This window comes from Anas acuta, chromosome 24 (assembly GCF_963932015.1).
Source record: "Anas acuta chromosome 24, bAnaAcu1.1, whole genome shotgun sequence".
Lineage (NCBI taxonomy): Eukaryota > Metazoa > Chordata > Aves > Anseriformes > Anatidae > Anas > Anas acuta.
The window spans coordinates 6,301,099-6,327,710 of NC_089002.1; the positions used below are offsets into that span (position 1 = coordinate 6,301,099).

Sequence of the window (26,612 nt, forward strand, 5' to 3'; positions counted from 1 at the left end):
TGTCGTCTGTATGTGTCTTTTTCCTTAATGGCCTTGGCCAACGCTGGAAGCAAACTACATCCCAGAACGTGTTTCCTTTATTATTTTGCCTGGTTTAAACTTCTCGGTAGGAATCAGCCTTCAGAATGCAGTTACGATGCTCCCGAATCCCAGCTGCCTGGATTTGAATCTCAAGCCATCTCTTCCCACTAACTGCTCGGTTGGTTCAGATTTAAGCTTCAGGCTTTGGCCCTTCTCAACCTTCTAAAAGCACGCTTTAATCTCCTGAAAATCATGAGCCTGATAGCTCCTGGGTGCTTTAATTAAGTGAAATGAAAGACGTTAATTTCCATAAATAGAAGAGCTTCCAAGAACAGCACCGGGGTTCCAGCCCAGCCACCCACCCGAACGCGCGCTGTGAGAACAACCTCAGCCTAATTAACGCTCCCTGGAGGAGGGAGCAAGGGTGGCTTGAACTTTATCCTGAAAGATGCCACTGATACGGTAATGAGAGAAAAGGGAGAGCGGGTTTTTGAGCGCCCTGTCAATGTGATAAAGAGCAGGGAAGATGGAGAGCACTTCTTTTATCTACCAAGTGCTTTCAGTAGAGCGTGTGGCACCAGCAGCGCCAGTACCACCAGCAGCACCAGCACTGGTACCGCCAGCACCACCAGCACCAGTACCACCAGTACCACCAGTACCACCAGAACCCGAAGCCCAGCCCCAGCACTGGCCTAGCCTGACTGTGGTGACTCCTTTCGGCCAGGTCATGATTTTGAGTCAATACAGACATCTAGTGGCCGGAGAGCTGGAAGCCGCCCGGTTCCTTGGGGAAGTTCTCTCCTTGCACCACCTTCCTTTCCTATTTTTTCTTATTTCTTTATTCACTTTAAGGAAGACAAAAGCAAGATCTTAACGTGGATCCTTATCTGTGTGCCACATTTCCTTTGGTCTTACTTTGCCTTGAGCGGTTCTAAAGCTTTGTTGTGGGAACACTGAAGTGAAAATTCAAGGCCATTTTCATAGGAATCCAGATCCTCTTCTGGAAACTCAACATTATCTCATCATTGCCACTGAAACCAATTTGTGCAAACTAAAAATTTTATCTGTGCTGAGCAAATTAGGTTAAAAATGACTTAACACAAAGCTTCTAAAAGACAGGGACCCCCAAGCAGAGTGAGCTGTATTATGAGATCAGACAAATGGGGAGCTGCTACCAGAGGGCTTACCAAGAATTCTCCCAGTAGCACCAGCAAAAAGCAAGGCAGGAAGCTTCTCGTTCAGTCTGGTTGCATCTGGTTCTGTCCTATCCAACCCACCTGTCCCTGTTCCCCAAGAACAGATGCCTGGATTTATTTATTCTCATAAGTGGAAAAATACGATTTTCCCATTGATTGTTGTAAGCCCTGAAGTCCCAGTGTGCCAGTGGGTTTTCATTCTGGCAGCCAGCATGGCACGTTTGGCTACTTTCAAGTTACAAAATTAAACTGTGTCATCTCGGCTACCTGTGCAGCCATCCTGGCTTTGGCAGCGGCAGAGGATGCATCTGCTCTGCAGAATCCAGAATCCTCATTCGTGCTGCTGGAGGCAACAACTGAATTTGGCAAAGGGTGCTCCATCATCAAAATGCAGCAGATCAAAATCCTGAATACTTTTACCCACATGCTGTACAATGTTCTTCTGAGCTGGAATCCAGATCTGAATAGTAAAAACTCCCTGATTTGGAAGTGTTCACAGAGCTTGTTTCAAGGAAGGGGAGAAAAACATGAACAGGAAGACTTGAGCCTGGTGATGTGAAATCAGGGCTGCAGCTGAAGCACTGTGGCAGCATTAAAATTCGCTGCTTACCACTATCAAACCGGTTGCTAGAGCAGTTGGAGAGAATTTATTTTGTGGCTAGTGGTTATTTCTTTGTGCTAATGAAATGGGCATTTTTCTTCAGTGAATTGAATCACAGCTAATTGAGTAGCAATCAGCACAGGCCCCCAAGTTCAGATAAATGTTGCCTTCCTAATGCTTTGTAGAAATGCAGAATCCATTAACTATCTTCAAATGAGATTATTTTTTTTTAAATTAGTAGAGTCTTAGCAAACCATTACAGACAGCATTTGTGCCGTCACAAAGAACTTTCCTATTTATTTAACACTGGGAGGGGAAATTTATTTTCAATTAATTCAAGTGCTCTTAGGTTTTACAGTTTGTTTTCATATTCCAGACAGAAATATGAGTTTCTCATAGGTGAGTAGGCCTTTCTTTGTTCAGCTCATAATTTTCTTTCTTATGTGTTCGTAGAAGGCAACAAGTTCCCCTGCTGATAGCCACTGATTCATCTCAATGAGTCTAAAGTACCGGGAAACTTTTTTATTGCAAATCTGCCTTGGCTTTTGCACCCTGCCTGTACCTAAAACCAACTCAGCCCCATTCAGCAGCACTAAATTTCCTTCTGAAAAAGCCCCAGACCTCTCTCTGTGATTCCTGATGCTCACAAGCTTGATTCACATCAGCATTTGCTCCCGGTGACATTCAGTCGCAGGGCTCAGGCTGTCTGCTGGGAGGGGCTGGGAGCCCCTGCCCTCCCCATCAGCGCTCAGACCCTTGCATCGGGACCACGGGGAGAGAAACCTGAATTTATCTCCATGGCAGCTTAAGGGAGCTCACCAGGTAGCCAAAAATTTGGGGCAGGATGGAGCCAGTGGCTGAGAAATAAACAAAATAATGTGCTGATGCGTTGTAGAAGAATGGATTTATGGCTTGTGACACTCCTAAAATATCTTTATGTAATAATGAAAACTTCATTATCCAGCCCTGTGCCGAAGTGTTGCCATGGGCCCGCCGCAACTCCCCGGGAAGATCTTTCATCCTGACAGAAGTTCTAAATTACAGCATTAGTGCTGTAACGGAGAGGAAGTTATGGCCTATTTTGTCTGTCCAGGGAAATGAGGCACACATTGCTATGGAGTAGGTTATTGAAATCTAATCACTGAGAATATTAAAAATAGGGTAGCAAAAAAAAAAATACTCTGTGTGAGCACTGGGGATAAATTAAGTGATAAACCTTGAGTGTTTACCGGAGTTTCATTATTTTATGAAAAAGTGATTCATCTTTATTACAGTTGAGGCTATTATGTTTCACATCATTAAGGAGGCAATGCATGGAGACCGTAAAGCTAATTTTCAGTCCAACTATCAGAACACATTATGTTTTTATTTTTATCACAGGTATTGCAGCATCCTCTGTGACTGCATGTTCTGACCTCCAGAAACGTTTGATCCGTAATGTTTTAGAGACAATGAAGTAAAACCAACATGTGCTCACCAACTAATCATCAGCGCCACGTGTGCTTGGGCTGCTGCTCCTGCTGTCCAGGTAAGAGCTCTGTTATTTGGCTTACAGCCGTGGTGCCAGGCCTGAATGTGTGACCTCAGCTGTGCATCTCCTCTCTGACCGCTCTAACCCCATGGCTGAATGACTGGGAATAAAAAATCTTGCCTGTGTTTGTAAGCAATGGAGCAGCCAACCATATGCAGCACTGCTTGGGAAGTTTAGTTTTGCTTTAATTATTGTGCGTTTGTGTGAGTCCTTCTTCTGGTCTTCTTCACACAGACTGGATTTTGCTTTGCATTTTGGCAGATCCAAACCCATCAGTTCCTCACAGTTCCCAGGCAAACACGTGCTGCTTTGTATCAAAATGTTGTAAAACTTTCCCAAGACTTGTGGCTTGGGGTATGCAGAACCATCTGGAACCAGGCAAGCTTTGCCTGGCTTCCTCTCACTGCGAGAGCTTCACTTGGCCCCGGTAGTTCACAGCCAACTCCTGAGGTTACTCCTCATTGCAGAGCAGAAGCAATGTAACTGCAGAACTGTGGGAATACTTCTGGGAACACTCATTTTAGCTTTTAAGTGGTTTTGCCGGGCTAGTGTCCCTGTGCAAGTCCGGGTTCCAAAAATACCACAGTGAAGGTGATTACTGGCAAAAGCCTTTGCTAAAAGGGCAAAATTTAAATAAACACTTGAACTCATTCATAGGAAATTAATCTGGAATTTACATTTGTAAATATTCCTGTCAAAATCTGTGGGAGATCACTGAGAAACTCTGATCCAGTCATGGCAGAGTTTAAACATCTGTGTAAGGAACAGATCATGACCTGCAGCCCTCAGGGCCCGTTGCTCAGTCCAGAAATTCAGACTCATTTTCTGACGGAGGTACTGCATAGGCTGATACAGGGCAGCTTTTGTGTACTCTGAAATGAATTTCCTTGCTTTGTGGGGTCCCGACGGTTCCTGTGTCCACCTCAGCCACCTCCTCAGGGCCCCACTTTAGTCTCTGGGCTCCCTGCAGTTTTATCGTGCCATATCATGACAAAGACGAGTGAAGAAAGGTGTTGATGCAGGACCCCCAGCTGCTGAAAGAGTGCAGGAGTTCAGTGAGGGTAGAGCACCCTCTCTAGCATGGCCCTGGTAGGACACCCAGCACCGTGATGGGACTGCCGGAGCCTCATCCCTGCCTCCTCACCGATGCCTCTGCCACAAGAGCTCTCAAGGAAACCCTTATTCAAGGTGTGCAAAGAGGAAAAGTCTGATTGCAAGGTAATTGCAAGAGCAACATGTATCTTCTGGTGGATTTTCTGAAGGAAAACACGCTGGTGGAAAGGGCACGTGTGGGTGTTCGTTGTCTGGTGGCATTTCTGAGGACAGGGATCTGCAGATTGAGGTTACTGGTGGTACTGGTGGTATCTTCCAGCGATACAAGTGGCACCGGGGGACCAGTCTGCGAATTATCTGCACGTGTTATGCAGACCAAGAAGAGGTAATTGCCAGGAATGCCTCGGTCAGGATTTTGAAACAGATAACAACATCACTGCAATAAAACACAAACGCAGTAAAGAGAATATACTGCTCCTGGTATCTGGTTAATCAATGGGCTGTGAAGAGGCTGAAGTGATAAACTGGCTATAATCAGGGCTAATTTTATGCAATATAATACGTTCATAGCATCAGTCTATTTAAAAACAATTTTAACCGATTTTTAAAAAGCGTGAAGTCGTTTGGCACTGCTCAGTTTCAATACATACCTGAAAACAGACAAGGAAGGCAGGAACATGTCCTTACCATACATGTGTAATTTAAACAAAATCATCAACGGAGTATTGATTGCTGAGTAATGTGCTTATTAATTAATAGGTGTCTTCATGTTAAATACGTTTCTCAGAGCTGTTCTGGGACCATTTAATAAGATAAATAGCGAGGTGTAGCAGAGCACTTTGTCATTACATTTGTGTCACATCAGAAGGAGACGTGAAGCACACGCCTCGAGTAGTGGTTTGCTGGAATGTGCCACAGAGCAGCCGATCACAGAGGCTGCCAGAGTGCAGGGTGGCCCCGTGACAGAACCCAGCAAAGATTGGTCCAAAATGAAAAATGAAGCTGCCTCTCACCCAAATTTCAGGCAACTTCTCCCTCTTGGTTCTGTTTATCCAAAATAATGTCCTGTGTTTTCTGAATTACACCAAAAAAGCCTACCAGACGCTGGGGAAGCCAGGAAGGACCTTATTCTGCTGCTCTGATCTGTTACACTACTGCACTTATGGATGCCACGATAAAACCAGTGCAAAGCAGGAGATGGGAGTCCTAGAAACAAATGTTCAGTGTGGATGCTCAGTGCATTCCTGCAGGAGTGAGGATGCAGAGAAACCAGGCGTAAAGTTGGTGATGATCACGAGCCCATTGCTCTTGACCTGTGCTTTTTGTAAGCCCTGCAGCAGGCTGTGCACCCCCTCACTGGCTGTTCCCTTAGCAGGCCAGATGCTCAGCCTGCAATTACCCCTTCCTCTCTCTGCAGGCATGCACTGCTTTGCTATTATTGTCTTCTTGGTTTTATTTGCTATTTAAAGGCAGGTTGCAACCCTCTGGCCAGCACCCAAATATCTGCAATCTCTTTCCTGGGTAAATTATTTCCTGTCTTCCATTATTCCTAGCAAAGTTGTTAAAACTCACTCCTGACAGTTCCTGCCTGTGGCAGCGGAAGAAACCGGCACCTCGGTGTTGAGCCAAGCACCTGCTCGTTCAGTGCTTCTCCATCCCGCTTGCATCGCATCCACCAACCTGCTGTGCTTCACATACGAAGCAGATCTCTGAAGAGTACAGATGAGAGCTTGCACATCTCACACGCACGCCGTATCCAATTTTCTTTACTCCTTCGACTCTCTTGTGTGCTGAGCGGACTTTTCCACTGACTGTTTGATTGATGGATATTCAAAAGGCATCTTTATGAGCCCTATAAATAATCCCTTAAAGGTTTTTCTTTTCTTCCTCCGTCGAAAGATGCCACTTGATCAGTTGTCCAAGCGGTGGTCCTTGTCGCACCTCTCCTGGTTGCTGTTTGAGCAGCGTCTGCTCGGTGCCTGCCTGGCCCTTGCCTGTGGCTTCAGGGCCGCCTGGCGTGCAGCATGGGGTGTGTGGCTGTGTTGGCCTTGCAGGGCATTGTTCTCTGCTTGGTTCTCTAAAGCTTAACTTGGCTTTTTTCATCAGCGGTTACTGGCACATAACATACTTTTTACTGGGGGTGGGGTGGAAGCAGACAGATTTCCCATTCTGAAGTTTGTGTGCATGTAAAGCCACGCAGACGCCTTCCCAGCACCCACACCATGCCCTTTGGTTGAGAAGGCACAGCCCCGTTTCCCCCTTTGGCTAACAGGTGCCCTCGATTTCAGCAGCCCTGTGCTGATCCACGGTTAGAGACCAGAGGGTCCTACACTAAATCCTGGGGTGAATGTGCAGAAGGGGATGTGCGGGGAGCTGCGAGCAGCCAGAGCTGCGGGCACCGGGGCTCAGCCGCTTCCACCTGCAGCACTCTGCAGGCGCTGCCGCCGGCAGCAGCAGGAATGGCTCCACTCCCCTTTTTAGACTCCAAGACTCTAATTCTAGCTGACACAGTGTGAAGTTTCATTTTTTTTTTCAATTATTGCATGGTTTGTGGTGGGATCAGTTTAAAAGAAACTTCCCTCCCTATGTTTTTATACCCACCGAGTTCATTGTTTGCAAGAAAAACTGTTGGGACAATAGGAGGACCGAAGGGCTGTCTCCTGAGCAATGTATCTAGCCATGCATTTTACAAGTGTCGTACTACCTCTTTTTCATCATGGCTTTGATTAATATCTGGCTTTTAAAATATAGGGGCTCTTTTCATAAGAGCCACTTTGTGTGTCTGCTGTTTGCCACTTGACAATGAGAACTGGATCAGACTGGGCAGGTAGGGAACAGCGAGACGAGTAAATGACAGAGCAGGTACACATTAAATGTGACATCAGATGTGACTATTGTTAGGGTAATTGAAGAGGGATGCATATGATCCTGATGTTCATTTACGTGAGTGCTTCCTTACTCTGCTCAAACAGCATAAAGAGGCCTTTGGAAGGAGCATGAATGATTCCTGTGGCCGTGTTACAGGTGGCGCAAGGGGACTTTACACCAGTGAGAGTCAGTCTGTACATATTTAAAATAAATAGATGTGCACATAAAAAAATAACCCCTATTATTACACAAGGATGCAGTGGGAGTACCAGGGGAATGGCTAAAGTAACAAAACTTGACACCAGTGATAATAAAAGAGGGAACTAAAGCAAAGAGATCACCCCAGCCTGCTGGGTTTTGAGTGCTTAATCAAAACTGACTTCTACTACTGCAGCTGCAAAAGAAATGTTTCTAGCTTCCCATTAATTTCCATACAATAACCCTCTAATGGGGGAGTTGCAGGGGAGAGGAGGGCGATCAATCTGCCGTAATGACACACTAGAGACTAAGGGAAAATGCAAACTTGGAGCAATTTCATGGCAGGTGCAACCTTGGAAAGTACGGCCATTTTTCTAAGTTAATTTGTTCCCCTGATATGTTTGAAATCCATATTTGTACTTTAAAGGTCTAAAATGCAAGATGATTAAAAAATATAACTAGATTTTTGTAAGCTTTTCAACTGTATCAGGTGATATATTAAAGCCCCTCCTTGGAGCTAGGACAGCTCGATATCTTTTATCATTTGCTGCCAAAAAAAGGAATAGGATTGTTTATTCCAGCATTCAGTTTCTGTCTTTAGCCTTCCCATTTACCTCCGTAGCCTGATGCTCATTTGTCTCGCAGCTGAATTGATCCCTGGTACCATAAGAAATAATAGTAGTAATAATGCTAAGTGTAGTAGCAGTAATAATTATTGTTATTGTTAGCAATATCACTACTATATAATGATAACGATCACTGTGGCTAAAAGTTTTAAAGCTCTTAAATGAGTTAATTTGTGTGGCACATTGGATGCAGCTTCCCACCGCAGTGAGTTACAAGGACCCCTCCGTGAGCTTGGTGCACTCACAATTTTCTTCTAGGCTTTCCCCACGGTTTTTGACAGCAGCTGAGTTTGGGAAGAGACGCTCTGCCTTCTCCTGCGTATGCAGCCCAGCCCTGCCAGGGCCCAGGGGGCTCGGTCACAGCGCCCGCAGCGCTCTCATTTCTGTCCTCCCATCCCTGTCAGCGCTGCAGCCTCTTCCTCTTTTCACCTTGTGATTTGGGCTTCTGAAAGCCAAACTCATTTATGCAGATTTCTGCTCTTCCTTTCTCTGCACTTAAGAGCTACAGCCACAATTTGGAAAGTATTGCATTTTAAAGCTCTGGGAAGCCAGGGGCTTTGCATGAGAATCGCAGACCTGCTCTGCTCAGATGCCTTTGTACTTTCCACTGAGTACCTATCTGCATATTTAGATTTGTGTCTTTGTAATACAGCCCTTTGTGGCTGAAGTTAAGGTATATGCTTTTTTACCTGAAAAGGTTCTTATTCTACCGTGATGCTGCATTTAGGTGGTGTTTTTGGCATGTGGAGCAGCTTACTGTGATCAACGACTATTCTCAGGTTCTGATTTATGCACCATTCCAAGTGCCTGCTCTTCCCCACCTGCCCCAGCTTAAAAATTCTGTATCAGCTCCCCCTACAAACTGCCCTAAGTGCCTTGTGCTTTTTTCTGCTACCGTACTTGGCTTCCAGCAGCATGCTTAAGTAGATAAACAAAATAATTGATCATCCAGATGAGATTGCAGGATTCGTAAAGGTCCAATTACGTCTTCCTAAGTTTGATCTCAAGTCAGTGTAATGAAGTATCTGCCTAATTCTCAGTACATCATCAAAATCAATTTATTGGAATCAACTGCTCCGGAGACAGTGGCCAGAGGAATCAGAAATACAAAGTAGCAGCCATGAGAAGAAATGCTAAATACACTAGAGTTGAAAGAACAATCTCCTTTTCTGAGTAATTTCTCTGCTGATTACAAACATAATTTGAGGACTATAAGTTTTATCCTGAGGGCTTTTAAAGGCTTTTTTCTGACTTCCTTCCTCTCACAGAGGAGCTCAGAAACACGACTGATTCAACAGAGCCGTCAGTTTTGGCACGGTTTGGCTGTACTTACTGTCAAATGTTCATGTCAAAATCTCTAATGCTACAAAGCACTTTACTCCTCTTCCAGGTCCAACGGGTGAAGTAGGAGTGGGAGAGGTGGGTTTTAGAGCTCTTTAATGCAATGAAGGCAGATACTATTTAAATGAGGAGAACAGATCTCGGGAATAAATTCCTAAGGGAATAGAGCAGCTTCACTATCACTTGCAACCCTTAAATCCATGTCAGTCATCTTGCTAAGTAATTTAACCGCAGTTTGAGGGGGAACATGACACTGAATGTGCCTTTCTGCTATTCATGTGTTTGAATTGAACCTCAGCTCCTTAAGGGAAAAAGATAGGATTTGGAAATTTGCAAGAAAAGTTGCAGAAAAAAAGTTTGCAAGAAAAGATTCCTTGCAACTTTTGAAAAAAAAAAAACTATTGGGGATGATAGGTTTTGAATCGTTTTAGAAAAAAAACTCTTAGATGCAAAAGTTTGGTTGCTGTCTTTGTACTGTATCTGTAGTATCAGATCCATCAAACCAGATTGGTTTGCTCCTGCAATATCGAGATACATCCAAGTAAGATGGGGCTGCTGTCCGTATCTGAGAGGCCAATTCAGAGAACAAACTGCATGGAGAAAAGAGAGCTTGGGTCTGAACAGCGCTGGCAGGATATGCAGTCCTCTCAGATCTGTTCAGTCAAAGCTTTTTCTTCCACTAGGCCCTTTTCTCACTCTCTTGTGATTTAGGACATGAATATTTGTTCCTTGCCCCATGTATTTACTACTCTGTAGCACCTGTGCTCTACAAAGCAAGGCATGCTCCTGCTGAAATTACATGTCTGAAACTCTCGGGTCTCTTCAGTGGAGACCAAACGTAGGAGCCAGCTCTGACATCCAGGCTCCCAGGCTCATGGGAATACACACCTTCAGTCAGAGAGCACTGTTTTGTCTTTTTCTTGGGTCGATTTTAATACTCCTCTCCCCATAAGATGACAAACCCACTCTCTGTCCATCCAGAGGTAAGGATCTGTAAAAGGCAATTCAGTTTTACAGGCCATAAAGTTTTATGTCCACTTCTTGCGTTTTTTCCCTTTTGTTTATGATTTCAGAAAAATCTCGCAGCCTGCAATCTATATTTTGCGTCTGAACATCCATAATGCAAAGCTGAACTCCAGCCACTTGTTCATGGAGGAAAGCAGAGCAGAACGCCCAGCTGGGGTTGCAGCATGGCTTTTAGATGGCAGACGGGAAATTTGGGTTCTGTTCCCAAGCTGGATGCTCAGAGCCAGCTGGTGCTTAGAGGCAAGGAGACCGGCCTCGGGACAACCTTTCCTGTGGGAGTCATCAATTCTGCACCACTGTTCAATAGCTTCCCAGGTTATCTCATGGTAATAAGTTGCCATTCTGAAAGCAGTATTTGTACACAGTGTCGGTACTGAGAAAATCCAGATGCTCATTACACCCTTTCAGCAGCGAGGTCTGGAGTTTTCCCTTTGAATAGCTCCCATTTCCTCTTCTGAGAACGAATCTATGCATATACAAGCCCAAGATTAAAGACAGGAAAATACTGTGACATTTAGAAAAGATGTAAATAGAATAACTCATTTTGCCATCTAGGCAGGAGTCTCGGGTTTGACAAGTCCTTGAGACTCTGTGGCTCACTCACAGCATTACTCGTCACCCCTGCTCATAAACTTCCACCTAGAAAATAACGTAATTTAATTAGAAATATGGAATTAGCCTATTGCAGTCACACTCGGTTAAGCCAAATCAGTTTGTGAAGTTTGTTGTCATTGGGGCTGAAAATACCTGAAAATACCATCAGCAGCCTGATGTTAGGTGTGTGTTACGGGGGCGATCACACTACATCATCCACCATATATTCTTGTTTATTTGCTTCTCTGCCCTCCATCACTCTCATTGTACTCATCACAACCACAGGCTTTTCTTCTGTAACCTCCCAAATCTCTCTACATGCTTGTAGGACTTTCACTCAGGTATGGCAGTCAGGGCTCCTAGCACAGCATAAAGGACTAGCCCTGGGCAATCCTTACCTGTGATGTTTATTATCAAAAAATAAAAAGGAAAACCATGAGGATAGTTCTGTATTTAATAAACACAAATAAAGCCATCTTGGTTTGAAGTTCACAAATATTTTTGAAGGCAAATGGGATGGGAAGAGTTTAGGCTGCAAACACTGATTTGTCGTGCAGCCTGACTAGTGCTTTTCAACGTGCTTTGATCCTCTTCTTTTTTTTTTGGCCCAGGCATTAGATAATGCTTTAGAAGCCATTAGAAAAATAATGACAATTGAAATGCTTTGAAAAAGTGACAGTTTGATAGTCTAATAATAGCCCCTACGCTGATCTGGAGAAGGTTTTTGTTGCCTTTTTGTATTAATTATGTACAGTACATTTCAAAATGTCCTTTCCTCCCCAACAAATACTGTAACCCTTTCAGAGACCCGCAGTCCTGGAAATATGAAATACATCGATGCTAATGTAAGCATATCTAGCACATAGGGGTACTTAAAGGTGTACGAACGCTACAAAAAAGCTGGCAAAAGATGCTGTGAGGTTGAAAGGGGAAGAACCAGAGAAGATGATAACACCTTAGGTTAAATTCTTTGGGTAGAAGACAGCCCCAAAAGGCTGGCCATGCAGAGTGCTCCTGCGTGGTCCCCAGGAAGATTTTTCCCTAAGGAGAAAATACGTCCCAAAGGGCAACGTGGATGGGAGCCCACATTTCATTGCAAGATCTTGTTTTTGCAAGATCTTATTTGGCAGCGATAAATGAGCAACTTTCAAGCCTCAGAAGTGATTAATTTCTCACTGGAGCTGTCTCTGAGGCTGTCACAGCCTGACAGTCCTGACATAAGTGTCATTTATAATGTCACAAGTCTATTACACATAAATGTCATTACACAATTGCTTTGAGGATGAGGAAAGGTTCGCTGGGGGAAGAGCGTCTGATATTAAGTCAATTATATATCTTAATGTTATTGTTCAGTTGTCCCCCCTCATACAATTACTTTACGTCTGATTTGTTCATTTTGTGCAAATCAGCAATTATTTATTGCAGTGATACCAGTAGGCAACCCAGGTAGGCTCGGTGTCATTAAAACTCTGGCACCGGCTTGCACATGTTGCCGTGATTGATATCAACCTGAGGATCGCGGTGCTTTGATAAGGAGCCATCCTGAAATACTCCATCCTCGGCCTGCCCCCGCTTCTTCCCCTGCCTCTGTGAAAGGCGCCAGCATATGGGTGAGCCGATAAATCCTCCGCCTGGTTTTGATAAAGATGGCTTGTTTTAATGAGGATGACTTTTTGTGCAGCCGAACAAAAGAGGCTCTTTCTTGCTAGAAGGACAGAGGAGTTCAGCAAATTCCCCTGCGCTGCACCTCAATTATTCCCGAAAATTGGCATAAATGTAGCCTTCGTTTAGTTCTAACAGGCTTTCATCCTCCTTGGCCCAGACACAAACAGGACTTACGCTGGGGCTTGGTGCTCTGATGCGATTTGAATGCATTTATGTAGTGATGGAGCTGCCCGGCTGGCTCGGAAGGAGGAGGACGTGGGGCAGTGCTGCAGTCCCCTGAACAGCCGCGGGAGCTGAGCTGAGGTTTGAGCAGAGGTCGCCTGAATCCAGCTCAGTTTTGTGAGCTGGAAATGAAGCTGCCTGTTAGGCAAAGACCTCTTCTGAGGGCACTCGGCATTTTTGTGCTGGCTTCAGCAAAGGGAATCATGCTGTACCGCAACCCGAGCTGACTTACAGGCATGTAAATACAGAAAAAGGCCCCGAATTTCCATGATAATCCTTCAGATTTCTACGGAGAAAACCGAGATGAGAATCAGGCCTTTTAAATTGCTCCCTTTGCCTGTTTGCTATTCTGGGAAGCTATTGTTCTCAAAGGGACATCTTTAAAGCAAAAGCTGGTAGAATAATTTATCTGCGAATAATTTATTCAGTGATTGATGGGAAAAGCTGCTGAATAAATAATTCACTGAATGCTAATGGAACATCAGAGATGGCCGAATAATGAAAATGTTTATTTGCAAATAATTTATTCAAAGAAAAATGCTGGAATGTATCAGCTCAATTATTCTTGGTGAATAATCCAGTCATTCCCACCCGGCCCACTGTGACATCTTGTACAAAGATGTTGTTTTTTTTTTTCAACTAAACGAAAAAACTGCAGGTAGCTAACTCGGGTGTGCTCCAGGTGAGGAGCTCTGGTCTGCTCCTGGGAAGAGCACTATGAGAAGTTAGGTTAAGAAGGCCCTCAAGACTGAGCGAAAACTAAAGTTCAAGCCCAAACTCTAATCATGATGGCAGCTCCGTATCCTAAGCCTCGTTCACCCCTGATTCAATCCCATTATTCGCAGCAGTTTTATGATCTGAAATCCTCTCTGTAATTCTAAGCATTATCCTTTTTTTTATTTCTGAAAAGCACAGGACGTGGTCCTCTGTTGTCTCTCTGAGGACTTCACTTCTAAATCTGCACTGACTGCAGCAAAAATAAATAAATTAGCCAAAGCCAAGCTCCCCAGCAGAGCTTCCTGCACTGAGCATTGAGAACACGATCAGAGGGGCCTGGCAGGGCACCCTGCATGCCGCCGGCACCGAGGGCATCGCGGTCCTCAGCTGCCCCCTCTGCCAGGGGAGCTCCTGCCTGCACGTCTCTGTACAGCAGGTCTCAGGTGCTCCTTGAAAACTGGGCTGATTTTATGCTGATATTGGAGCGAATCCAAGCAAAGTCTAAATTATATTTTAAAAGAATCTACCCTTTTATCTCTTGACCTTAGGCCTCTCCCTCTCAGGCAGAGAAATCAATCTGGACTAATCTACTGGCCAATAAAAGTGAAAAGAGGAACCCACATAAGCATGTGTTTTTTCTTCTTTTAGACAGTTTTAACAGACACGTATCAGACATCCCCAGCTTCCTCACACCTGAGGAGCGAACATTGTCCTGAGAGGTCCCATCTGAGCTGGGGGAAGAGGTTCAGGTGGGAGCAGCAGACGCATGGCCCCCAGGTGCTGGATGATTGAGGAGCTTTGCAGCAGGGCCTGCACCTTCCTGCCTCAGCAAGGGCAGCAGCACCCCCTCAGCTCCTTCTGAAGGCCCAGCTGCAGGAATTGAGCAATCGGGCAATCACCTGGCACCAGGGAGCTGATAAAACCAGCAGCCTGGGCTCTGCCTTGGCTTGGTAGGTGCTAGCTGCAGGAGAGGCTGTTACTGTTGGTTTTATTTATTGATTTTTTAAGTTATAGCAGCTAGCACTAATGGCAGCAAGAGCTCCTTCAGCAGCTGTCTGTACACAGGAACCCTGGTTTTTGTTGCTCAGGGTTTCAGGCTGCAGGGACGTGGTGTGACTGGGAAGGAAACGCTCTGCCCTCTGCTGCTGGAGGAGCTGGCTGGCCAGAGAGTGCTCAGGCTGAAATGGGGCCTGCAGCTTCAAGATGAGCAGATAGGTGATGTGAGCATCTAATGGGGGTCTCTTCAGATGACTGTGAAGTTACAGTTGCCAGAGGAAGACCTGAAGCAGGGTATTTACGGTCCCTCTCTTTGTTGTTACCTGCCTGAGCCTCCTAGGGCAGCAGCACTGTGTGTACAGGAGCAGTACAAAGGTAAGCTTCACCCAGTCTTCTGCCATTTCCAGTAACCCCCCATTTTTCTGATTCACTTGTCCTATTTCTCCTACCTCTTTTCCTCTAGTTCTGTGAGCATGAGGCAGGGTTTATAAGCAGGAAAGCGTATGACCACCTGGGAGTGTAGTTCTTTCCTTGCCCTCCTGGATAAGGGCGGGGAGGTCAGGGGCGATGTGGCTGAATTAGCTTTTTATTTTTAAAGCTTTTTTTAAAAAACTTAATTTGTTGTAGATTCATGCTCTGGACTAGGGCTAAGGATGGTGTATCTGTTGTCCAAAGCGTTCTGGTTGTGTCTGCTTTTCATAGCTTGCAAACAACCCCTCAATTTACATTAACTGCGCAGTGCTGCAATCTCAGGTGCAGATCAGGTCATCTCGCCCATCTTTCACTGCTTTATCATCTTGTTTTCTCCATTTCTTCCTGTGATATATTGAAGTAAGCGACATTTTCAAGAGCAGGGGCACTAAATCATGTATGCTCTGTGTATGCATAATCTGGAGTATCTGGTCCAGAATGCTAACGAAGGCACGTTGGCAAAAAGAAATTGCCAGAGAGACCTTGGAGTCAGCTGGGACATAAGTAGTGAGAGGCAGGAGAAATCACATCTTCTTCTCTTAGTAACGGGAGTCCTTCTAATTGTCTGAATAATTATCTCCTCGTGCAGCCATAGGAAGGCTTTGAGGTCAGGATCTTGCATAGTGGGGCTGCAAAACTCGTGGTGGAGCTGAGTTAAGCTCTAGGTGACTTACGGGCAAAAGTACAGTAGGGGAGTGTGTGTGGGGGGAATACGTGTGTAAAATCAGCAAATGTGTTAGTGACTGAAGTGCAGGGACCTCGTGGCACTCACCTCAGAGCCGAACTTGCAAGTCCCTGCCACTTTTCAGAAGCCTTTCAGATCCCCCAGGACTGCTGGGTGCATCAGATGTGGAAATAGCATTCGTGCAGTGGGGCTGGAGGCAGGTGGAAAAGGCCCAGTCTGTGCCTTAATCCCCCGGGAATCTAGAGAAAACTTAATGTTGAGCCAGATTTCCATCATCTCTGCACTACCCTGCCTAGATCTTACAGAAAAAAAATGAAGGTAGCTGTGCGAAGAACCTGCTATTATATTTTCTTTGTGATTACACCCATCCATATCAGAACCAGCTCAGAGTTGTTTTATTCTCCAAATTTCTGGCTGTATTAGCACTGTCAGAATCCCTGATTTATCACCTTGCAGGGAGTCTAAATGCTTGTCAGTGCCTTACTTTGCATTTTTGTTCTGGATTCAAAGCTGAAAGCACAGCTGAACTGAAAACTTCTTGGATGCTGAGAGAAATGAAAATCTCAATTTTAAAAAAAGTATGAAAGGGCCATAAAAATAAGTCTTGCACTAAGCAGATCAACTCACCCTGCTAACAGGAAAAAAAGATTCAGAATGAGAAGCTGCTAATACAGGCTTCAGTTTGTGGGAAATGAATTAAAGATGCTGTTGGAAAGAACTATTTCATTTAGGTGTTTTAGTGGCGTATAACAAGTAGCTATAGCTATACTGTAGTAAGCTAAAATATTATTTAAAAGTTAATTCATATTTTTAGCATATAATTTCTAATTAACTTGCAGTAGTTATCTTGTTAAATGTCAATTAAGTCTCGGAGCATTCCTCAAAGGTTTCCTGTATTCATAAAATGTAATTATACATCTATTGCTCGTGTAACCCTTATTACTAGTATAATCTACAGCTAAATATATCTTTTACATGCTAATTATACATCGCTAACTGCTATATTGATAATCAGTAATTGATTTGGCACAATGGGTTGTCACGTTACCTTTCCAAATGTCAACTGGAGGTATTTAGAGTTACGACTCCTGGCCAAAGCTCCGGGCTCTGCCCGCTGCTGGAGCTCCCTGTGCTGCAGGGTTGGGCTGTGGGGGCTGTGTGTAATCTCTGCTCCTTCCTGGGTTCTGCTTTTGTTCCAGCTTTTGTAGGTAGGGCTGCAGAGCAGGGTCCTGTCGTGCCTGGGAAGGCACAGCGGGTCGCCTCTTGGTGTCTTCCAAAGCACCAGCTCAGCTCCATGGCTGAGCAGCGCTGACCTTCCTCTTGCAAGGCAGGATTAATTACACATGAGCAATTAGCAGAACATACCTGAAAGCCCAGTTCGCTGTGATCTAAACCAGTGATGATCCAGATGGAAAAAGGGGAGGGGGAGATATAATCTGAGAAGCTGGAAAGGCCTTAATTAGATTTGCACATTTCCTACCCAGCAGCAACTTGGAGCAGATATTATTCCCTGTCTCTGGTCTCGGCTAACCTCTGCTCCTCCCTCCCCCTTTGCTGTCTGAACAATATTTACTGATGCATCAATGCTCTCTGGAGTTTGGATCTTCCTTGTCCCTTGCCACATCCGTATGTGTCTGTGTTGGTATTGATGTTATTCAGACAACGATCATCTCCTTCCCTTGTCAGTTTGTATTGAACGTTTCACATAGTGTAATTTTAGCGAATGAGTATCATCCTCTGCTGTTCCCATTTGTGGTTTTTTCTTCTGCTGGAAGTGGTATTTAAATTAAACCGTGCTTTGTTTTTTTCTTCACTCTTGTTTCCTAAGGCAATGAATTTTGTGGATCTGGGAAATAGAATCAATATGAAGTTGGATTGTCCTTATGAGATCCTCTTAATATCCCAGGAGGCCAGGCTTTGTAAATCAGGATTAAGAAAAGGGGAAATTACTGAGGGTAGGATTCTTCAGAGGGCTGTTTGTGTGCACATCATGGACAAATATTGAAATGTGCAAACATAATCCAGGGAATCCAGGGTTTTGTGTAGCTTTAATTGAAACAGTTTGTAACCTTCGTTCTCTCCGATCTTAAACGACTCTTTTTATCTTCCTTGAGTTCATGTGGCAGCTTCTACTGCGCATCACGTTCATAAAATATACAAAAATTCAGTGCTATTTGGAGCCATTTCTTATCCAGTGACAGGAGAAAGAGATGGCAATTCAAATAATAACACTGATGTGGCAGTGAACATCCTCAGAGTGCTGAAGCTTTGTCAAAAGCTCTGTGGCCACTACCAGGGTGTTTAAACTTTGTGTGGAGATACTCTGAAAGTAAATGAGAGGCTTTCTTAATTCTGAATAGCTTTTATTGATATTTTGAAGGCAAAATTTTCCAGCTCGCTCACAGCATTCCCTGTCTGGAGAAGTGTTTGCTCCAGCTGTGCTCGCAGTTACTCCATGGTACTGGTGGTTTCATAACAGGGCCCTCTTCACAAGAGTTCATTAGGAATAAAAACTTAATTGAATTAAGGCAGTTATCCATGCAGGAGCAATTACCAGTGGCAGACGTACTCTCTCCAAGAAGACAGGTTTGCTTATTCGACAGGACCGAGGGAGCCTGGCCAGCCGCGGACCCAGGGCTGCCCTGCCAGGTGCTGCTCGGGGCTTGCTGAGTCTCTCCTGCTCCCTTCTCCCTTTCCAGGCTGTCGGCCTTCTATTTTTGAACACAGTTGTTTGTCTTTTTCCTCTGGCAAACTGCTTCATCAACTGAATTGGTATTGCTTGTGTGCTGTGATTTTTATGATGTCAGTGGCTGCCTTTGCCTCCCTGTCAGCTTGTGTCACTGCTGCTGGGGGACAGGCTGGCTGCGGCCGTGCTGCTCGCCTTCCCTAATCACTTTACATCACTTCCTTATTAATATTGATCCCTCCTGAACAGCCATCTCCCAGTTTTCTGTCAAACCATCCCCTAATCCTTCATACTAAGTGTTTGTGGTGTTCTCGGTGAAGTTAGCTCCAACGTGCACCTGCCATGGTGGGGGGTGTTTGTGCCAAATGAGGGCATCATGAGCAAAGATGAGCCCTCGTCTTCAGGATTAGTGTTTTGTAAAAGGCTCTTTGCAAACACTACAATATCCCAGCAAAAGGCCTTCCATCAGGACAGTGTAGTTTCTTGTTAGTTCCACAGATGCGTCAGAAATCAGGTGGAAAAAGAGACAGGGATGTTTGGGATGTTTGCAAGGGGCTTGCCCTGTTGCACAGAAAGGGAAGTGTTTGAAATCAGGGAACTTCAGTAAGCCAGGGCTTCTGAAACTGGAATCACTTTGTTTCAGGGTATTCCCTTAGGGACTGTAAGCATCAGGCATGGAGATATTTTATGCATAATCACTCAGATAAATTCCCACCCTCTCATCAATTATCACCATGTGAGAGTAAGGACTGATATCAGCCTCAGCTGAGCAAGGTGCTGCGGTGAGTGCCGAGGTTTTAGCACATCAGCATTTCCATCTCAGCCCTATCACTTCAGTTCCTGATAACCCTGTCTTGTCTGGTACAAGTGTAGACACCTCCCAGAGGCCCTGTCCAGCCTCGTATCTCCAGTTCAGTGATAGCACAGGGAGGAGAGATTGTGGCAGAACTCATGCAGAAGTCTAAGCTCTGGCCCAAAGGCATTAACTTCTTCCCGTTTGTATTTTGGTTTCCAAAGGAGGTTGAGAACAAGCTACCTTCCCAGCCAAACTTCAGTATTTTGGACTTGTTTGAGAACTTAGCCTGTTTGTGTTTTGGAAGTCAGATTTAATTGGAGATCTTGGTGGAGTGACAGTGCTGCAAGAGTGGGGGCTGCAGATTGAGGCTGAAGCGAGGGGGGAACCTGCAGACGAGGAGCTGCAATAGGAAGAGCAGAAAAGGTCTGAAGAAGACAGGGACCAAGTAGCGAAGATGAGAGTTGTGAGAGTTCTGTTTCCATAGCACGTGGTTCAGTTTTACCTAATTTGCAGTCCTGGCATTTTCCTTTCCTTTGATATGCTCATATATTTACCAAGCTCCAGGAAAAAAAGAAGAAAGAAAATGGAAGTTATATAGATTCAGTGTGCATAACGAAAATGTGATACGACATATTCCCTCTGAGTATTTTCAGAATAAAAAGGCTGAGAGAAATCAGATAAATGTACCAATAGAAGGCAGCTGTCTGCCAAAGCATGTTTTAAATATCAAATTTGAATATAATAGTATGCATAGTTTCCATATCAAATTATGACATTATTGGCAAAGACTAGAAGGTGACACAACTCAGAGTCCTCCCACATCCCTGGATAAGAGATGAAACAGCCTTAAATGGAATAAAAAGCAATTTTGTAATCAAATGCAGGATTACAGATATTCATGTGGTTCAGACAAGGGAAATCTAAATGAAGGGAAACGACTGATTATTTTTTTAATACATATTTTTTATGCTAGGGTGGATTTGCAGACTGACACCACTGCCTCCTGTGCACCTTGCGTGTGGGCAGAGGGATTCAGTTCAGGCCAAGGATGTTTGCTTGTAGGTAGATGAGTCAGATTGTGTATTTAATATGTCACGTACTATTGACTTCATAGGCAATAATGAGAGCAAGAGCATCTGGAAGTGTGAAACAGCTCTTTGTTAAGTACTGATGATTTGGTCTTATAACCCTCCCAGTTAGCACACGGATGGAGTCTGGGGCTGCAGTCGTGTGCCTTAGTTCAGGAATATGGAAACATCTTCTCTTGGACTGGTAGAGCAGTTCAGTGAAGACCACTGAGAAAAGTGTCCCTGTTGGGTGGGGTGGTGGCACCTTCCTTGGGGAGGGAAGGCTTCCCGTGGGGTTCCCTGCAAACAGCACCGTGGATCAGGTGCAGTTCAAGGTTGTGGCTCCCTCAGACACAGGGAGAGAGAGGAAGGAAGGGGAATTTTTTTCCATGCCTAAGAAATATTACTCTAATATTTCTTTTTGCTTTTGCTGCTGTTCCCTCTTGACAGTTCCATATAGCTATGGGCTGTCTGTCAGTGCTTCACACACACAGACACACACTCACTCAGAGGGAATATTTGTTAACTACAACTATCTGAGGCAAAACAGTGAGGTTCTGTGCTGAAAAATTTTTCAGATAACTGCCTGGGGCACCAGACATTTTAGAATCAAAATCTGGAAAGTCAAGTCATTATTTCTGTTGTTTTAGTGCCTGCTTTTATTCTCTTTCTTATTGACTAATGTTCCTTAACCCATATTGCTGTGGGTGGTTTTTTCACATCTGCGCTATACAGAACTGTTCAAAAAACAAAAAAGACTTTATTTAAGTCTTTGCAACATTTCCTACTTTGTATTCCATCACCCGTTTCTTTCCAATTCCCATCTCCTTTTTTGACTGCTATGGGCACAGCCTCCAAAGCTTCCACCTGAGACGTGAAAGTGAAGTTTGGGAACACGTGGGAGCAGAAAGGAGAACCCTCTTCAGCTTCCTGTGATGAAGCCCACTGGACCTGCAAGAAGATTAAAGCAGGTACAGGCCTTTGTGTTCACATCAGGCCCCTAGGAAAAAAAAGGGACTGGAGCCTGGCTGAGGGACAGCTCTGCCTGGTTCTGGTGCCTTGGTGTGGTGTCAGGAGAGGATCGGCCCCAAATGTGGGAGGCTGCTGATGGAGAACGCCCTGCGTGAGTGCTTGCTCTGGAGCTCTGGGCTGTTTCCTCGGAGGTCACTGCGATGTGGTACAGGTGTCAGGGAAGGGATTTCCTTCCCAGTGCAGTTTTTGAAGCCTTTTCAGGTGTGGGAACTCCTGGCTCCTGGTGGTGCTCGTTCGGTGCGCTCCTGCCTCAGGGCTCGGGTCAGGGCCTCCTGCAGGCTGTTAGAGCAGAGCGCTGAGCTGCTGCTGCTGCGAGGTTACACTGCAGTGTGTAGACAACAGCTAGCAAGTATATAAAGTGCCATAAAAATGAGGAGAAAAGGTAGGACATGATGACAGAGCCATGGTTGCTTAAGTCTTCTGTGGCCAAGACCCCCAATGGTCTGTGGGGGTCTCATGGGACCATGTAAGAAATTAGTGGTTGCTTTTTGATTAAAAATCAAAGGTAACAAATGTATTAAAAATAAATAAAGGACAGGATGTGAGACTTGGAGGAGGATAAAATATTCTTTTTCCAGCAGCAGAGTGAGCAGGGAGCTCAGCCTGATCCTCCCCTGCTCAGCGCCTTGAAGCCTTGATGCTTTTGTGAGCACCACAAATCAAAAGGACAGTTTGCCAGGGTTCATGGTGAGGGCTTCGCACGCGCTGTGAGGACAGTGATGGAGAACACTCCTGAGACCGGCTCTTCTGAGCTCAAGAGTCTCTGAGGAAGTCCTACAGAAGGAGAGGTTTTCAGGGAGAGAGAACAGCTTTTTTTATGAGCTCTCCTAGAAACGCACAGCCAAGTTTTTTGGTTAGACAGCCCTCTTAAGGCATCTTTCACAAGCTGCAGGAGTGCCAGTTGTTGTCCCTTGCTACCTGTAGGCCACAAAAAAAATAGATGTGAAGAGCAGGAGTCTGGAATAGTTTCTTATTCCTTCTCCACAAATTCAAGTACTGAGCCATGGCCTTGTTTGTCTTGCACAGAGCGGCTCTGCCTCCTCTTGGGAACATCCTGGTTGGCACCAGGACTTGGGGCTGCCCAAAGCCTGCAGCCCTCAGCACTGTGGTGAGGAAGCAGAAGCCTTGATCCTGACCAGCCCATGGGAGAAATTGGGGGCTGAACCCCGGGGGTGACCAGGGAGCTGCTTGTGGGACCCCCCTGGGGGTGAGGGAAGGACCTGGGGCAAAAGGCTGGTGCAGAAAGGTGCAGCGCTCCTCTGCGGGAAGGCAGGGCTTCATTTGTTATCATTATCCCAATTTTATGGTTGTTTTCCCTCCTTTATAGGCAGGACTGATAGACCCTTGGTAAGCTTTAATCACACCCTGTGGTTTCCTCTGTAAGCCCTCAAAGCTGGGCTCTGTTCTGTGCTGTGCCTCTCGGAGATCTTAGGAGCTGAATATGGTTTCATCAGCAAGGCTCAAAAATGTTTTATAAAAATATGGAAGCGTGATCTGATAAGAGAAATTGTTTTAGTTCCTTACATTTGATGAAATTCAGCCGAGTCTATTTGCAAATACTATTTATTGTGGCACTTTCCTTCTATGCTCAGACTCGTATGATGAGCTGGCCATTCGACTGCCGAGCAAAACGCCTAGTGTGGCAGAACTGCACTGGAAAATTAAGGCTATAAACTCGTTTACCAAGATTGGGTGGAATCGGGTCTGTCTGCAGTCTTTCCCAATGAGATCTAGCCTATATAATGATGCTAAAGACCTTCATCTAATTTCTTGGCGTGTCAGCGAGCGATAGGGCTCTCAAAGCAGGGCTCTGTCGCGCACCGATGTGCACGCCGTGCAAACGAGCTGCCTCTGAACTCCCTTAAATTTTTCCCTCTCTTGACAATAGCCATAAATAATAACACGGTTGCACAGAAATCATTCTAACAGCACAGAAACAAATAAATATATTAGGCTTGACAGCTTAACTGCGAGGAGCCGTGAGTCTGGCTGTGCGGGGAGCCGCGCTAGAGGGGGCTCTGAGACAGCTCAGCGCCGGCTCCTGGCTCGCGTGTGGCTCTCAGCACCACTCGTGTAGCCAGGCTGTGATGCTGCCATCCAGTATTTAAGTTCCGTTTTTAAGTTAATATCTCAGTTTCTTCTCCCCTTTATGCAGACAGGGACAGAAGAGCAAGGAAAACTGCCTGTACAAGGGCTCCGGTCTTCTGCAGGGTTTCCAGGAGCTCGTGTGTGTGGCTGGGAGCACCTCGTGGCTGCGTGGTGCTGGGCTGAGCCGTGCTCTGCGTGGTGTAAGAGGTGTGCAGTGCTGGGGGAACCGCAGTGACCAGGGTAACAGCAGCAGTGGGGCAAAGGAAATTCAGTTTCTAGTGCTAGTCCTGCTCTTCTGATCCTGGGGCTGTGAAGGGAGAGGCTGTGTTTGCCCTAAGTTTTCTGTACAGAAGGGAGATGCAGACACTCGGTGCTGCTGTGAGGCTGAATCCCTTGGGACGTGGCGTGCACCCTGCCAGGGCGCTGTGCTCTGCCCACAGCCTCACCGGGAGCTCCTCAAGTGGATGACTTGCCTGAAGTGTGGACAGGGCCGCATCAGAAGCTTGCTGCATCAGTGTTACCGCGTGCTCATGGTTTTCTAGGAGTGTCTTTGGCAGCAGAGCTGAAAGGCCCATCTATTTTCTCGGATTGTTTTCCAAGCTGCTCTGCACTGTGTGAGTTGCAAAGCTTACGGATCCCAAAGCCATCCCCCTTCACTGAGAAGCAGGAGGGGAGGTTGCGTTTCATTGCTAGAGGGCTATGCAGAACCCCAACACAAAAATAAGTTCAGCAGAAAGGTGGCTGGGTTTTGTTGTCAGGCATGCAAGAAGGGCAAGTAGATTGGGAATGAAGACCTGGCAAAGCCTACAGCATCCCTCTGGGCATTGCTCATGGACCCCTATGGCATGGGTACTGAAACTGACTTTGTCTGACTTAGGAAAAGTTTTAATTGTTTATAATAAACTGCACAGCATGCAAATAGTATAAGTGTCAAAAGGTTCCAAAATGGTAGCAGCAAACTGATGTATTTATTTTTATTGTACGTGAAGATGAGCTGTTTTTTTCCAATTGGGTAGTTGCTGTAATAGAAATATTATACTGACAGCCCAGCTTACTCCCAAGCCTAATGCACTGCAACTTTTTTATGCTGATTTCAGGAAATACAGCTCCTGTAATTTGCATCCAGATATCAGGAAATGATGCATTATGAGAACATTTCATCTATCGCCAGGGACAAACCCACTGAAATCACTTGTACTAACAAATTTACAGATAAAACTCTTTTTATTTAAAAAGACTGCTGTAGAAATTGCAAGTTTTTCCTTTTGTCTGAGTTAAAAACACTGGGAATTTCAGATGCCTTTGAACCCAGTGGTAAACAGGGGGATGGTCCAACTGCAGACCCAGGGTCAGAGAGCTGCTTGGAGTTTTCCAGTCTTACCTTAATTTTCTCCAGAAATACAATAAAGGGCTCGTTGCTACTAGTGATGGACGAAGCCAGAGCACTGTAAAATCAATCCAAGTGGGAATTTTACATTGGAATTGGAATGCAACAAATAGCGCATTGTGGGTTTAGGGTAAATGAACTTTCACGGTTTGAGCAGTGGTTTTTTTGGAGGGCTGGGTGTTCCAAGAGGTTTAAGTGTTTATTATATTCTGTTTTCATTTGTATGCAGCCTCATAGACCTTAAGAGCAGATCGGTCGTGAAATATTCATCGACTGCTCACTACTGGACTGTCAATTTATAGTTCTGGCTCTGTCTCTTATAAGCATTTCCTTATAAGCAAGTGCTGAGCTTAAAGAAAAATAGTGGCAGTGCTGAGATGTGGGCTCACAGTGCTTCCAGGTGATGTTCTCAGGTCAACAGCTTAGGTCTGGTATTAGGGAAACATATCAGATGTCTCTGCTTTTGCTGAGTTGATGCTTCTTATTCTTGTATAAATAGAAAATAAATGGTTTTCGGAGCTGTCAGTCTGGGCTCTACAATGAGCAGTACAAATAAGCTTAGAGTAAAGCTGAGGCAATTGGAGATGATGGTGCTTTGATACAGTTCTCTCAAGCCAACTTGCAACCTAAGCAAAATTACATACAGCTTTTGCCAAGCTTAGGATTTCTAAAAATGCTTTGATTTCTCCTTCTCCCTGCATTATTTGGCACTTTGCTTGCGGTGTGCAACCACAGTGGGCGTCAGGAATGGGACATGCCTGTAAGAACAGGGGAGTTTAAATGGTAACATGACAGACATCACTAGATTATTTAGGAAATGGAGAGTGGTACGGGGGTGTGATGAGGGGGAAGCAGTCCCGTACTGGGGTAGGCTGAAGGACTGATGAAGTCAGAGATGCTTTGCAGCAGCATTATTCACCAGTGGAATTGCTGAGTCAGAGAAGAAATACCTACCTGAAAAGGGCTGCTCTGGGATCGTGTCTTCATGCAGAAATTTCCTGCTAGATTTTTTAACTGGTGCTCAAGCAACATCACTAAAGCTCCAGTAGTTCACAGAAAACATAATGCTAGAACTATTTCAGCCAGAAGTCTCGGCAGTAATGGCTTGTGCTGTTTTGCTTAGAGGGATCTCAGTGCCCAAGTGGGATTTCCCCTCCTACAAAAACGATGAGCAGTGATTTAGGGCCTGGCTTTTCAGGAGGGCTTAGGATGCAGAACAAGTAACTTGACTTTCTGATGTAACTTTTAATTTCTTCCAGGGTTTTTCTTTTGACAGTTCAGAGGCTTTTACACATGAGAACTGTGCATGGGAAACACCCTCACCACAGCTGATACCTCAGGGCAGCTTTTTCCTTGCACCTTCTTGTTAGTCCATGTTAATATTGCTGGGTTCTGAGGCACCTCTTGGAAAGGTGGAAAAACAACAACAAAAGCTGAAAAATGCCAAACTACCAGATTAGCCCTCCTTGGCAGGTAGCAAAAGCTTTTTTTCCTCTGATGAATGACTCAGCAGACACGAGCTCTCATTTTTAATGGGGTACGAAGAAATAATTCTGGTCAGGATGCAATGCTCAGGCCCCTTTGATGAAATGTTGGCTTTGTAAGATACTGTCTGGACCTTCTCCTGTACAGGGTATGACAGCGCAGCATTAGGAAAGGAATCACATGGTTAGGATGTGTGAAACTCTGATTTTATTTTACTGTCTCATCGTGTTACAAGAAAATAATCACTCTTGTATTTGTTC

At 45.1% G+C, this 26,612-nt stretch overlaps 2 long non-coding RNA genes across 4 annotated transcripts in view; both read left to right on the forward strand.

Annotated features, from left to right (window-relative positions):
* The window catches only part of LOC137844039 (uncharacterized), a 162,827-nt gene that overhangs the window by 55,655 nt on the left and 80,560 nt on the right, over window positions 1–26,612 (forward strand). For all 3 annotated transcript variants that reach the window (XR_011089778.1, XR_011089777.1, XR_011089776.1), the window contains exon 3: window positions 3,199–3,346. This is a non-coding gene — a long non-coding RNA (uncharacterized lncRNA). The remainder of the gene's footprint in view (window positions 1–3,198; window positions 3,347–26,612) is intronic.
* The window catches only part of LOC137844133 (uncharacterized), a 39,495-nt gene continuing 27,504 nt past the window's right edge, over window positions 14,622–26,612 (forward strand). Inside the window, exon 1 of the long non-coding RNA XR_011089835.1 lies at window positions 14,622–15,030. This is a non-coding gene — a long non-coding RNA (uncharacterized lncRNA). The remainder of the gene's footprint in view (window positions 15,031–26,612) is intronic.